General features: G+C 39.5%; 1 protein-coding gene and 1 long non-coding RNA gene across 4 annotated transcripts in view; one reads left to right on the forward strand and one right to left on the reverse strand.

Moving 5' to 3' along the window:
• Positions 1-15,531, forward strand: part of RAP1GDS1 (Rap1 GTPase-GDP dissociation stimulator 1) — a 106,517-nt gene that overhangs the window by 22,207 nt on the left and 68,779 nt on the right. The window lies entirely within an intron of this gene.
• LOC112988598 (uncharacterized) overlaps positions 1-15,531 on the reverse strand; it is a 97,835-nt gene that overhangs the window by 19,493 nt on the left and 62,811 nt on the right. Inside the window, exons 20-23 of the long non-coding RNA XR_010388888.1 lie at positions 8,121-8,377; positions 6,328-6,536; positions 5,030-5,332; positions 3,808-3,898 (exon numbers count right to left, since the gene is read on the reverse strand). This is a non-coding gene — a long non-coding RNA (uncharacterized LOC112988598). The remainder of the gene's footprint in view (positions 1-3,807; positions 3,899-5,029; positions 5,333-6,327; positions 6,537-8,120; positions 8,378-15,531) is intronic.

The following is a 15,531-nucleotide window of genomic DNA, read 5'->3' on the forward strand; positions in this document are numbered from 1 at the left end:
AGCAGGGCTCACTTCGAAGTTTGATCAGGACCTTTTTAATGCATTTTTGGCAAATCAGTTTGTCTTTCCATGGTAAATTTGAGTAGCTATTACAATGTGGAATTTATTTTTCTGTATTGAATACACATATTTAAACCCAATGATGAAAGGATAAATCTATAACTGATTTTGGCACTAGGAACTATGTATTTAATATATACTTACACGCTGAGTATAGTACCCATCTGTTGCTGAAACATCTCTCACCATTCAGAATGGTTCTTGAGATTTGTTCCCCAGTGAAGATTTTTGTCACTTGACAGCTCTTTAACTTGCTGCCTAGCATGACCTTAATTCTTTGTACCTGGTCCCATTCCATTGGCCCAGAGCTGGCTGAGCAGATTCTCACTGTTTGCGTTGATAAAACAGCTATAAACCAAATTTCACGTTCACTTTTTATTTGCCTAATAAGGAAAGTGGAACAGCAGTAGACTGAACAATCCTAAATGTTAGAAAAAATACATAAAACCCAAACAACAACCCGAAGAAAAAAACTCAGCAGTTTACCTTCAAGGGTAGTTTCAAGTTTACTTGCATGTAAACTTGTTAGAACCCAGCCATCTGTACATTATTAGGTGTGTATTTGACAAAAAAGGGAAAATCAAAAGCTGTCAAATGACTCTTGAACATTAAAACAGTTCAAAGGCTCTTTGTGTGGTAATGTTGGCACAGCTCCTAAGTGACCAGATGGAATTTTATTAACACTCAACAGGACAAGGGCTGTGATTTCGTTTCTTTACTTGCTATATTTGAAAAGCTTTTATAAAATGTGTCAAAAAGCTAATACTTTTTTCCTAGTAAGCAAAATTACACATCTATCTTCCCTTAATACAAATACATTGACTGCTTTGAAGGTTGTCATTTCTGTATGGTAGGTAAGAAAAGAGAAATGAGAGGTTTTTTGTAATTTCTGAAAACTGGCGGCAATTAAAAGATAACAAATTTGCAAAGAAATTAGGTAAATTTTCATGTTATAATTTTGGCCATTTATAGTAATTTAAATATCACAACTTGTTAGTGAATTTTTTAAAAGTGTTTTTGTATGCACAATTAATGATCATGTTGAAAGTAACCCTCAGAATTTAGAAACAGACATTTCAATAAACAGACTTAAAGGCTATATTTTTATAAGAGATAAAACACACCTAGGACCTTGATTTCTGACATCAATAACCACTGACAGTAGCGATGTCGGACTGGCATTTTAAAGATTCTGACAAGCACATCGCATGAATTTATGTGAATCCTCCTTTTTGACATCATCATGGTTCTGTTGTCAGTAAGGAGTATTTGAAAACTGAAAATCTCCCTTGCCTCTGGTAAATCACAGGATGACTTTCAAACCAGACAGCTTAAGAAGCAAAGAAGCAAAATCCCTGGTACACTGTGGACTCTCTGTTTGCCCTCTGGCTTTTGAGTGCTTCCTTTCCATGTTCAAGGTTTTCAGGGAACCCATGATAGCTAGAAACTTGCTGTGTTACGAATTAGTGTTTCATAACATCTGTCTTCTCGATTGCCCTATCTGGGGTGTAAAGAAAAACACTCAACATGGCATACAATGATGAGAGCTAGCAATACTAATTTTGAGCCTGGGTGTCTTGTTCAGGCAACATTCTCACTGGTGCTGGTCAGATATGAGCCAGAGGGCTTTGAACAGAATCACATCTGATATTTGTTCAATAACTCAGACTGATAGCATAAATACAGTTATGACAGATATTGCAGTGTGTACTTATATTGTCTAATTTGCATGTACTTATTTGCATAGCGTAGGCCAAAGACCAGATCCAGAGCTCATTGAAGTCATTGAGACTTTTTCTCAGCGATACTGTCTTCATTACTGTTGCCAGTCCTCACCATTTTATTCTCAGCCTTGTATTGCCTGATTTTTTTAAATTATTTTTATATTATTATTAAAGCCCCAGTTCTGGAAATCTTTTGAATCTAAGACTCTGAACTTTCATTTTAAAAAGAATCAAATTTCTTGCCTTTGTGGTAACAGAGTACAACAACTAAAAGGAAGGAAATCAGAAAGCACATAGTTAAGCCCAAACGTATTATTTTTAGGTCTTGCAATTTGCAAGATTCTAGGTAGACTGGAGGAAGATAAAAAGCCAGTCTGAGCAGCCGACACAGTGGAGGTAGCAGGATTTGCAAGCTTTAGCATGAGCATTTCGGAGATTCTCTTGTAACAGGCAGCTTTTGGGCTGGGCCTTGAAGTCGTTAGTAATGGGCAAATCTGAGCCCATTAGTCTCAAATACATTTCTGAGATAATCTGTGTGAAGAGACTTCACAGAGATGTATCTGAAATAAATCTCTATTCATAGCTTTCATGTAGATGATGGGCCCAGTATCGTTAGAAGGGGAAAGAGATTATATTTGTTCATTTAAAAAAAAAGGAACAGTAGATTAACTGTAGATTAGGAATGTATACTTGAAATCTAAATCATTGTCCTGCGTTGTAGCATCCTATAAATGTCCATTCAGCCCAACTTCTGGTATTATATATGGGTTATTTTGTTGTTTAACAAGCCATATTTTCACTTTGGTTGTAAAGAACTTAGAAAAGGTGTAAGGAATTGGGAGCCCAATTAAATTATATAAGGAAAAATAATCAGTGTTTGTTGTAATATGTAAGGGAAATAATTTAAAGGAAAATTCAAAAACTTTCTTAAAAACCATTTTCCTCTTATTTGTTTGTGTGATGCCTAGATTAGCATTTACCAGCTGAGTTAGATAATTTGAGTCACATTAGGATCAAAACTTTCTGAGTAGAGAAGGTCAGGAAAGGTTATATGCGGTAGTACAGGTGAAGAGCATCCGAAAGAAAAGATTGAACTGAGAGAGAACCTAACACAGTATAAACGTTTTGTTTCTAGGCCGTACTATTTTTGTAGATGATTTTTCTTCTGTTATTTGTTTTCTATCACCTGTTCTCTGTTCTTGCTATTTTACTGATTGATGAAGCCTCTCTTGCTTCTTAGATTAAAAATGCTTCAGGCAGAAAGCGTTTTGGGGGTCAGGTGAGGAAGGGGAAATAGAAAGGAGAAAGGAACAAAATAAAACAGCAAACATGCAAACACAAGTGAAGAAAAGCACCAGTAAAGAAGAGGAAGCCCTGCTAGTTGTGTGCATATACATACAAGCTTTTCTTTTCTGTACCTCAGCTCAGTGTGGTTCTCTATTTATAATGTATCAGTGGGCTTTAAAGGAAATGGCAACACTGATTATTATTAAGGCTGCCCCTATATTTACAAGATATTGCTTCAGTCATTTAAACTTATTGCTGAACTTGACTCTGCTGGATAAGCTATATTCTATGCTGAGTGTCTGCCTTAGGCTGTCTGTTTTCATTTCCTTGGCGTTTTTCTGTTTTCGCATTAGCAAGAAACAGGTTTGGACAACAGTCTGAAGTATTGGTCATCATTTAAGACACTGTTTCGGTCCTGTTGTTTTCCCCATAGATTTTTTCTCGTTCTGTGCATAGGATAGACAGTAAAATCCAGGGCGATCTGGTGAAGGAGACCTGTTACGTTGGGGACCCCTGCCTCCTAGGTTGCAGTACTTGTACACCGTGTTGTAAATGAGGTTCGGGGGCCGTGTGCAGAGGAGAATTAGTCTCAGTTAACAGCTGAATGTTTCCACAATGAACTGGAAAATCCCCTCCACCACCACCACCCATGACTCGCAGTTACTGTAGGAAAATACGATAGGCAACTTTTTTCAAGCAAATCTCCCATCACATCTCCTGTTTTCTTGAAACCTACCTTGATGTGTTGTGGTCTGTTTTATTAAAGTGCTGAGCATAACTCGCATCTGAATCTGAAGACTACAGAAACATCGAGAACATAAAGTACGCTGGAACATAAAAAGCAGGAGATATCGCAGATTAGAAACCCCGCATTATCAGACAAATACTTTTGACCTTAATTTTTCTATGCTTTAGTTCCCCCATCTCTCAAACGGTATATCGATTCCACCTTACCTTATAAATATAGTGTGAAAATAGGCACATTCATAATTTTTAAACACTAAGATACAGTGTATTGATACTAATGTCGTAATAGGCAATGAGCAAAGTAGTGATTCTTCTTTCAGGACAGCGTTTTTTAATATTATGTGGTAAACGAGGCTAGAACCACAAGTGGCCAAGGAGGATAAGATAAAATGTTACGTAGCCGTTCTTTGACTAAGCGTTTATCCTGAAAGAGATAAGAGTCTCTTGGAAAACATGGTATACCTCATGTATTTAGACATGGTATTGTATGGCAAATATTTTACAGGGTCAGATTAAAGCCATGAAGGGTGGTTGAATTCTAGAACTTTCTATCAGTTTATTACTTGTCATGGCTTAGCCTACATGTAATTTTTTTCACACAGATAGGTGTTTTAGTTATTTGGGGGATTACATATATAATGGCTGCATTTGTTCAAATCTAGCTAATGCTGAAGTAAATTGTGGTAAGTGCCTGTATAATTGTGCCCACAAGTGAACTTGAGAATGCCAAATTATGAGTGAAACCTAAAAAATCACTGAGATTGGCTTAAAAAGTCATTATTTTTAAAGGACTGGCCTTTGGGTTCTTTCTGGTTACATTTTTGCATCTAGTTTATGTTTTCAAGTTTTTTCTTCCAAACCTGAGGGCTAAAAAATGTGTCTTGAGAAATGAAGCCTCATAGTCTCAGGTATTTATGAGATTCCCTGGGAGTAATGCCTTGGGAGGAATACCAGCTAATACATGATAAAATTGTGATAATTGACAGCATGGGAATTGCATCATTTTAACTATTCTGGGAGCTGCTGTGGAAAAGATTAATTTCCATAACTTGAGCTAAAAAGCCAGAATCTAGGTGACAGCAGAAAGAGGCTGTTGGCTTTTGCAAACTGAGTGCTGTGGCTACATACACTGACCAGTTGGTTGTTTACTTTCATAAAGCCCGTTCACGTGCAGCCTGTGGTAGCTTAAATCCTGCAAAAGCCCTGCTTACGGCAAGGTGGCCGCTGTCTCGTCCTTCAGCAGGGATTGGTGTGGAGACCGGCAGTGCTGGAAGGAAGAGCACCTGCAGCCTGAGCTTCGTCCCCCGTCCCAAGCACACTTCGCGTGAGCCGTCACGTGTTATCTTGTCGCAGGTCAGACCTGTGGGAGGCGGGAGGAGGAAGGGGCAGAACACCCATCATACTCAGTGGCGCACTTCACCGCGTGTTTTCAAATCCTGGACTGTTTTTTTCCCGTTTTTCATCTGTTCAGTGCAGTTGTTCAGAGACGGCAGTGCTCCCTGGCTTTGGTGATTCTGCATGGCATAAATTACAGCATAAATTTTGACAGAATCTGGCTATATGAGAACATTTCATCTGTTATTAACATTGGAGTTTTTGGTAGCACTTGCACAGAATAAGAAAAATCCATGTACACCTTGATGCACAGGTATTTGTCTCCAGCATTACCTTTATTCTCAAAATATAAAAACATAGAACCTTAAAAGCACTTGCTGTTCCAAGGCTTAGGTTTTTATATCCATTTTATAGTTTTGTTTTGTTTTTCTACATACTACATCTGTGCCTGAGCTGTTATTTCTGATGATGGTGCGATCTCTTCACCTGGGAAATGAGATGGTACTTTTTTCATGTAAACAGAGTAGGAAGATTGCTACCTTCCTGCTACATTACCTCTACAGATTTCTTTAGAAGAGGTTTAGCAACCCTGGGTAATCTAAGTGGGCAGATGAGAAATACACTGTAGAGATGTTAAAAGCTAGTCTTTTGACTGCTTAGCAGCTTCTCTTTCTGTGCTATTGCTGGCAGGAGCTGAAGTGTCAAAGGACATTTCTATTATGTAAAGACACAGTGCAGATTCCCTGCCCTGCCGTCGCCTGTTTCCACATATGGAAAAATTGCTGCACTGAACTTCTGTTTTCCTCTATATTCAGAATTGTGGTGCTGCTTTCCCGAAATGCAAGGACACTGAGTAGTCCTCTGGGGAGAGAAATCACTTAAAGATTGTCTTAAAAGGGGCGGGGGGATAATATCTCCCATTCAGTAGGGTGACTCTGAAGAAATGATGAACCCAGAACTATGATATGCATAAGTTTATGGAATTAATATATTTATTAAAAGAGTCGTAATAAAATTCTGAGAGGATTTTCTTCTGAGAGAAGAAAATTATGTATTACTTAAGGTAGAGCCAATAAGGTATTTTTTTCTTATATTCTGCTTCCAAACCTTTTTCCTCTGAAATTTTGACTAACCTTGATACAGCACATCACGTAGGATAAAACATGCGTCTTACCTGCTTCATTACCTGTTCTATAATGGAGCATTTCTCCACCACTCTGGACTGAATTTTGATTGTAGAGGATGTTATGTTTCTTGCTCGCTAAGGACCCAAAGAGCAATTTAAAAGACCTTTTGTCTATCAGAAGTCCTAATTAGTATTTTCTGTTTATCCCCTCCAGGTCTCCAGGGTTTTGTTAGTGTAGATCAGTGAAGATCAGACACCTGGAAAAAAAAGAATATATGAAAATAAAATGTGTAGTTATCTGCCAATTAAATATATATATTTTTTTAAATGAGTACTCCTATATGATTTTATCTACTATTCATAATAATAGAGTACCCCAAAGATGTACTTCCATAAATTGAAAGCAATGTCTTTTGTTAGTTGAAATAATTATTTTTTCTATTATTAGCTGATTTTTTAAACAAAATTCATTCAGTACAGATTGTTTTGATCAAACACAATATATATTTTTTTTATTAATGAAAAATTCTTACTTCCTTGTTCTTTTAGGACCTGTTTCAAACAGGACCTTCTAGGACATGCTTTCAAACACCTTGAAGATCAATAAAAGATGTTCTGTTGATTTCATTGAATTTTCATCAGTTTCCTTGGGCTTAAGATAATTCCAGATGTTCATTGTTTCATCATAAAATACAAAGATCTCTAAATCTGTATCACATTTTCCTAGGGAAGGGACAAAATCTTCCAAGAAAATCTTCTGAAATGTCATTCTTGCAATCTAGCCTTTGCAACTCATGACTTAAATAATAGGCCAAAGATTGTTAGCCTATAAAAATAATTACAGGAGCTACAGATCAATATGGCTTGTGATAGTGTGAATACATTTGTATTAATATCTATTGTTTATCTGTGACTACAATAAAATAATAACATTATTTTCAAAGATCTCCAGTTACTCTTAAGGGCAAAAAAAGAAAAATGACAACTAATCTCTGCCTCTGATTATCTTTAGGGTTGACCCTTTTAATTATACTTGCAAAGATGTGTGTTTCTTGCATATTTTGGGGCATGTTATTGGGGGAGTTCAGAAGTAGAAAAATAATCCTTTTTACTTAAAATTAACCAAAACTAGGCTGTAGCAAAATGAAAATTCTGCACTGATAATAGATTCCAAGTGAACTGAATGCTGGCTGGTGCTGGTTAGTTTAGGTTTCTATCCTTATTTTGAACACAAACTAAGTAGTTGTTAGCATGTATAGGCGGACCTGTTAATTACCAAAAATAATTGAGTAGCTTACTGCTCAGGTGGCAGTAAGCCATAGAATATCAGTATTTTCAGGTAATAAAAATGAAGCCCTATGAGAGATCGAGGTGTCGGAAGAACAGATGCTGAAGCAAATGGATAAATGAAAGAGTAACAAGTCTCTAGGACCAGATGGTATATATCTTAAGATTCAAAAAGTGTTTAAGAATGAAGTGGCTGAACTGTTAACAAAAATAGGCAATCTCATTAAAATTAGCTACTATGCTAGAAAAGTAGAGCAAATGTACCTAAGTTAAAGACAGGTTGCAGCAGGAACCCTGCAATTAATGATCTATCAGCATTTTCTTAGAACTAGTAAAATTAATTGCAAAGTATTTTAACTTACATTCATGAACACGGTAGGACAGAGACAAACAAGCAGTTTTTTTTTTGTTTTGTTTTGTTTTTTTTTTTTTTTAAGACCCTCCCTGATTAAGAAGTCTGGATTCATGGATTTAAGTGCTAATGTTGTCTAGGGCCACGGTCAGCCTCCGGACCTGTCTAGTACTAAAGACGCAGTTGAGAACACAAGGATTACCTTACTGGCTGTGACGAAACTGCAGGACCCCAAGTCTTCTCCAAGTGGCCAAGTCCAAATGGCTGGCCCAGTAAAGTCCCATCTGGCGAGATGTGTGTGGCCACCTTCTTTCCATGGTAAGCCTGGGCACTGGTCCACAACGTGCCACTGCAAATGCCATTCAGCCCACCTATAGCCAATGAGTCCTACCAAAAGTCATTGCACCCAGCTTGTCCTGTTTCTGACAGTGACCAGTAGCAGATGTTTAGGAGAACACCCTAAGGAAGGAGAAGTGCAGAGTGGTATGCTCCCAGCTTCCAGTAATCTGCTGTTTCAAAACTTCCTGTGCTAGCAGTTTTATGTATATCTTAGTATTAAGAGCCATGCATAGACTTTTTTTTCCTCATAATTTTTTCCTAATTCATTAATGAAACCATTTATAGGTTCAGCTTCTTAACAGTTCCATAGTTTATTACACATGATGTGAAAAAAAATGCTTTCTTCTGTTCAGGTTTGTTGCTTGATAGTTTCATTTTGGTATTCTAGTTCTTGTGTTAGGAGAAAGAGTAAATAGTAGTTCTCTTTTCATCATCTTAACATGATTCCATATATCTCAGTCTTCTCTTCTCCGCAGTCATCTCTTTTTCGAGGTGAAGAGTCCTTGCCTGTTTAACTAATCCTTGAAGAGTGGATTGCTCAGCCGTATCTGAGCCTTTTCTAGTTCTGCAGGGTGTCATTTACAATATGGGGTGCCTCGAGCTGCATCTAGTATTCGAGTTGTAGGTGCTTAGTGATAATTTTACAGGTTTTCCGTTTTATTTCCTGTTCCTTTCCGAGCATAGTTCTTGACTTTTGAACTGCCACAGAGCATTTGGTCTGCTCTGCCCTCCGCATGGCTCCCCGTTGCGCATCCTCAGACAGTTCAGACGCCCTCGTGCCCGGGAGAGCAGCAGGCAGCCCGCACACCTTCCAGGGCAGCGCAGCACAGTCAGCACCACCCTGGCACGTGCTACCTTGCGCCTTTGGACCTGCTGCGTCTCTGCATAGACTCTAACGAAGAGAGTCTTCTTTTTTTCAACATGCCCATTCCACCAGTGGCGTAACTCACACTGGGGAGGTCCTCGAGGAGCAGAGAGGAATCCTGTGCCAGGCTGCCACTTGGAAGGGTTGAGTACAAGAGTGCCACTGCAGCCAAAAGCGTCTCCCTCAAACGATGCTAAGCAAAGAGAGCCACCTGCAGCTCTAACCAGCACGGCAGTAGCAGCGGTGCCTGTTTGTTGGCTCCTGAGGAATGTTTCTCTGTGCCTGGAGAGCCTTCTGTGGTGCCGCTGACTGAACAGTGTCTGCAGAACAGAGTCTAGTTGCCAGGTGACCTATATCTCCCTAGCAACTGGGCACAACGGAGCCCAGTAATGAAAGAGGCCCATTAGGTCTTGCTTGGATGGCCAGCTCCTCCATCTCCCAGCTCTGCCCTGCAGTGCCATTATGCTGCAGAGAAGCAAGATGGAGCACAGGTTCAGGTAGCCCACAGAGATCCATCTCCTGTCTGTACCAGGCATGGTTCACATCTGGGTTGTCCAAGCTATGTCCTGGCAGCACGTGAAACACAGCACTCATAAGGACCCGCTCGCAACCAGGCCTGCCCATGGGTCATTCCTCCGAAGGGTGAAGTGCTGTGGGAATCCATTAAATGACACTGGACTTTCCTCTGCTGTTAGGTAAGCACTGTCACTTTTGATTTCTTTAGGAGACAGTAACCAGCTAACTTCCTCCTGGCATTACCTCTCATGAATGAATTCTTTACCCCAGCCTCTGACAGCATATGTCTTGCTCCAGATCAGGTGCCAAGATTCAAAATCTCCTGGCTGGGCTAAGAAAAGAGTCATTTCTAATGAGGGATTTAGGTGGCTTGACGCTGTGCACTTTGGGAGTGCTTGAGGGCAGCTGCTGGGTGAGTGCATATTTGCTGGCAATGGCCTAAACGTGAGGACAGAGCAAAGTTGTTTTGTCCTGGATAAAACCTGCATATTTCCCTGTATTTTGCATGTCTAGGTAAATAAATGGTTTGTCATTTGCAGTTTAGTATCTTTTGACAAAGTATCCAGGGGGAAGAGTCTTAACTCTTCCTTACTTAGATTCAAGAAGGAATCCCGTTCATTCCTGCCAGCTTATGCAATGCCCTGGGAACCAGCGGGTTTGCTAATTTTGGGCCAGTCTTCTACGTTTTCTTTAGGGCAGGGTCATCCAGGGTCCTTACACACCAGAGATATTAGAGATCAAAGACATGCTACAGGCCTTGCCAGTTGCCGGGCCTCCTGCTCCAAAAAGTAATTCAGACAAGTATGCCTGCTCTTCAGGCAGCCAGCTTCAGGAGCAAACAAACTCTGCGGGGGCACGGCCGGGGCAGCAGCTTGCCGAGTAGGTGTCATGGCCAAGGGCACCTCGGGCACCACTAAATACCACCGTGCATAGAGTGCTCTGCCGGTGGCATGGGGTCTGCATTCAAATAGAAACACAGATGATATCAGAAGGAAGCTAACAGCATGGGCTAAGGATGTCCTAGGAGGCTGGATGCTGCCCAAGATGGTTTAAGTGTCTGAGCTGTGTGTCAGTTCCTGAGTAATATAACCTCAGTGATACACTTCTAGTCAAAAAACAGCTGTGGTGAATCAGTGGTGGGTTTTCCATATAGGTTAGCTTTACAGAAATTCTAGGAAGCTAAAGTCTGCACACAAAATTAAGTGCTTGCTGAAGTTTAATCCTTCCAACATTTTTCCCCAGATACTAGAATGGTGCTTAACTTGCACTGAATATACAATATATTTCCCCAGTGGTTTCATTCATACCATATAGACATACGTACTTGAATTTTTAAGATATTTTTAAGGCATTGTAACACAAAAAGACCCATTCAAGTGACAGCATTCCCACTGCTTAATTTGATGTCTCACTGTGTCCTAAGAGGCAGTAAAGGGACTCAGTCACAAGAGGCTCTGAGAGTATTATAGCCTCCATCAATATATTGGTCCCTGTAACCACAACAGTATCCTGGGTGTCAATCAAAGATACAGAATACGTTAATGATATGTTCAAACAGAGTATTTCTTTAACCTTTTAAACTAGCTATCCTGGAAAGAGATTACAAAATACATAAGAATAAGCTCTACAGAGAAAAACTATCCATCTAAACACTCAGTTAAAATATTCTAAATCATTTTTAAAATTTCAGTGTCAAAAGTTGCTTTTTTTGTGTAGCTTGACTTTCTCTCTGGTTTGGATGAAAATGCTGCGAACTCAAGGTAAAATTAGCAAGTTGGTTCTTGTATAAAGAAACTGCATCCCTAGATACACTCATGGCTACTTTGTAAAAGCATATGTAGCGATTCAGCATTTCTGTGGCCCTGACCCTGAACAAGGATGATGAACTACCAGATTTTGAGAGAGGAAAGAACAATTTATCAGCATAAAATAAGTGATTGAAAATGGGAACAACTCACAGAAAAGCTTTCAGGGAAAAAAAGGTGCGGTGAAATGAAATGGAATATAAGAGCATTCACTTATGTTCCTCACTTTGCAACTATTTTTCCCTGTAAAAATGCCAGTACAAGAGGCAGCAGGAGTTTGCAGAAGGTGCCAGTAATGCCGTGCCACCAAAAGCAGTGCGAGTTACTACAGAATTTATACCGCTCCTTTTTTATGAATGTGTTAGCAGGAATACGTATCAGGGGAAAGCAGAATGCACCAGGAGGTGGAGTGGGCCAAAGAGTTAGATCTGACAGCTCTTGCCAGACTGACTTACCAGTTTGTATCATTGGGATATATGGAACAAAAGTCTGTGAGATACAGGGCTTTATGTCCAGATCAGAGAACTAATTATTTGGAAAGCAATCCTGGAAGCCCAGTGTAAGTACGACTGACAGAATATCTCCCTGGGCTTGGTATCATCAGCAAAGTAGCTCATACTTCTGTTGAGCTTTTGGCCTGAGGCCGCACAAACTTAGGGCCTGATGGCAGACTGCTGAGCTTTTGGCCTGAGGCCTCACAAACTTAGGGCCTGATGGCAGACTGCTGAGCACCTCTGCCATAGAAATCAGCTATTGCTGCTAGGCTTATTTTCGCCTTTACCATCCTGAGCTTGTCACCTCAAATCATCCCTGCTGATGTGAGCTTTCACATGATCTTACATATTGACAGAATTTACTTACGTTTCCCTGACACTCAATCAAAAACATTCCTTACATTGGTTTTATCCCATGGGTTTTTATCTCTGAGAATCCCGTCAGCCTGTGCAATAACAAGCCTGCTGAGAACAGCTTGTACAGAAAGAGAGGAAGAGTGGGGAAGGTAAGCAAGGCAGGCGGACAGACAGATGATCACAAGAAAACAACAGCGTTTTTGTACCTGGAAGAAAAGCATCTGCAGCTTCTTCCCTAAATGACCGGTTCAAGGCAGCAGTGAAACTGCAGGAATCAGGCAGCCTTGCATAATTGTATGGTGGGAACACTGCAGTCCTTTCTCTCCGAATATCCCTGTCAGTGTCATCACAGACTGTCCGATCTACAGGTTTTGTTCTTTTCAGAAGGCTCCCCCCCCCCAATTCTGTTCAATATGTATTTGCATATGTCTGAGATTTCGGAAGTAAAGATGATGTCTTTTGAAGCATTAACCCTATTTGGAAAGGGAGGTAGTCCTAGCTTTGACAGAAAGAGACAAAGCTAGCAAATTGGGTACTTCTTTCTTCTGCAACTGCAGCCTGACATTGTCCCCACAGGTCTGTTCTTACCAAATTCCTGCTCCTGTTTATTTGCACAGCAGAAAGAATCAATCTCAAGGTGCAGTAAGTTTAGAGTCATAGGTTTGTTAGCAAATCAAATACTATTGTATCATCTATTTTAGAATCACTTATACTTTATGCATATGGTTTCTAATTTAATTTCTGTGCCTTATTTTAAGAGTACTTATCATTATAGTATCTAATCATATTTAGTAGAAAGCAGTTTCGCTCACATTGCAGCATAGTTAGATAAGACATTTTAAAAGTCATGGGGCATGCCAGTGTCCATCGACTTTTGAAGCGTGCGTCTAAAAGTTAGGGTTACATGTCCAGGTATGTCAGGAGGATGTGCATATGCTCAGTACCATGGAAAATTGAACTGCTTGCCCTGGGGATTGAAATATTTAGATAGTAGGCATCTGAAAATTTTGCCCAAAATGCACCATTGTGCATAATATACATATACTGTCTTATTAGTGCCATTATGGAAACTTAAAATGCATAGTAATTGTCTCTTTCTCATTGAATTTTTAAACTATTTAAAAGAAATGAGCTGAGATTATGTTTTCGCCTCATAATTTTTTTTTCAGGTAGATGAGTATTCATGAAGAACAACATTGCCTTATTGCTAGAGGCTTTGTACTTTATTATCTATCAGTAGTTCACAGCATTTTGCCTTTCAAGGAAAATATTTCTATGATGCATGAAATTTCTCACTGCATTTGAATGGTTTGCTTTTAATGCTTGTTTCCTTCCTTTCATACATGGTTGTACTCATACTAAATTTACCTAAATTTTATGTTTGTTCATTGACCACTAAAGCCTGCTATCTTTTCTTATAGCAGGAGCAAGTTGATGAAAATGCCAAATCCTGAATATTTTTGAGGGAATGAAAAAGGACCTACATTTGTGTATGAAAAGTCTGACTTTTGTCTTTATCCAGTCTACCGAGGATGGAAATATTTTCATAAACGTTCAGTTTTCTATCATTTGATTGCTAATTATGAGATGGTTGCTTGATTTTATTTAGCAAATAATAGAAAGGTGCCTACTTATTTCTCCCTGTGCCTCTGTGACAAACTGCAGAATTATTTGCAAAACACATGACTTCTTCATCCACCCATGAATCTGATCAATCTTTTTCATCTTCTTAAGCAAAGATTCCTCGAGACGTGGAGGGTCTAAGCCACACTTTCCACGAGACAGGATCCTTGCAACTCTCTGCATTGCTTGAGGCACTCCCTGCTTTCCTGCAGCACAGTTTACAGTGTTATTGAGACTGCCTCAAATATATTGTCAGAGGAAGACAAAATGTTTTGTAGTTGAGCCATCTCGGAGTAGCTAGGATTGCAAGTTTTTTCCTTGTTAGCCTGTGCCAGTACTGAATATGTGACTTTCATGGCAATGTAGTAGATCAATTGTTAAAAAAATATATATTTTCAAGTATATACTATGGATGCTTCTAACCAATAAAGAACAAAGTTTCTACAGTACATTAATTATTTTTGGAGCATTCCTGCTATCTGGGACTTGAATACATCACAGTTTTCTCACATGAATGATACGGAATTCCTGTGCTGTTAAAATACTTCTCTTGGGCAAGATTTTTTTTCCATTCCACCCAACTATGGCTTTTCTCCTTTAAGTTGTCCGTGGGTAGGTTAATTCACAGTTGTGCATGGTTTTTCTATGACTTGCCAGTTGTTCTGAGCTCAGTTAAAAAAGATCCGTATTCTGATCTCTGTGGAGTATGTGATTTCATTACTCACAATTTATACTATAGGAACAAAAGTCAAGATCTGTTATTGCGTCACTTTGCAGTAGAAGTAGTACTTTTATAGGAGATGGGGAAGTAATAAAGGTATTATTAAACAGAAATTCTTCATTAGACTATCTGGCTCTGTGTACCCTCACAGTAAATAAGAGCTTCTCTCAGATGTGTGTTGCTGAATTCTACACTGTCTGGGTTCTTGTAAAATCTGTTTAATTGACATGGATGTAAAACTAACTTATTGAACGTGACCTAAGCATGACTGATACAGTACTCTTTCCAAGTCTGCAGATAAAAACCAGCACTGTCGTAATAACTATTCAGAGATGCTTTAATGTTCCAAGCAAAATAATGATTTTGACTTTGTTTCCTAAATAAGGTTTCGATGTCATTATTCAGATCTCTGCGGACAGCAGGGAGTCTGGCAGGCACCATGGCTGGTTTCACCTCACAGCATTTGTGGAAACTACAGTGGCAGAAGAAATCTGTGGAGCTGCTCAGGGGAGAGAATAGATTTCCCTAAAATGGAAACTTAGAGTGTTAAAACAGTGGGCTCTCCCCAGAAAAACCTGCGTGGCCGTGAACAGAAAGGGGAGGTGGGACAAAGGACTGGGGAGACTTTCCCAACTCCTGCCGCAGGTTCTGCTGTGGCAGGGAGAGGAAGGGATGGCAGACATTAGAGGTGGAGCACTCATCTCTTCGTACAGTCAAATAAATTTATAAGTGGAAGCTTGGGATTTATTGGGCGCATGCAAGGTAGAAGAGGCGATAAGAGAGAAATACAGTCTGGGTGAGTTCCCTGATAACAATAGCCTCTCTCCCTACTACACAAAAAACCTGTGTGAAGGTGAATTTCTTACTTATGTGTTTTCTTCTTCCCCAGTTCT

The sequence above is a fragment of the Dromaius novaehollandiae genome, chromosome 4, assembly GCF_036370855.1.
Source record: "Dromaius novaehollandiae isolate bDroNov1 chromosome 4, bDroNov1.hap1, whole genome shotgun sequence".
NCBI classification, from domain to species: Eukaryota; Metazoa; Chordata; class Aves; order Casuariiformes; family Dromaiidae; genus Dromaius; species Dromaius novaehollandiae.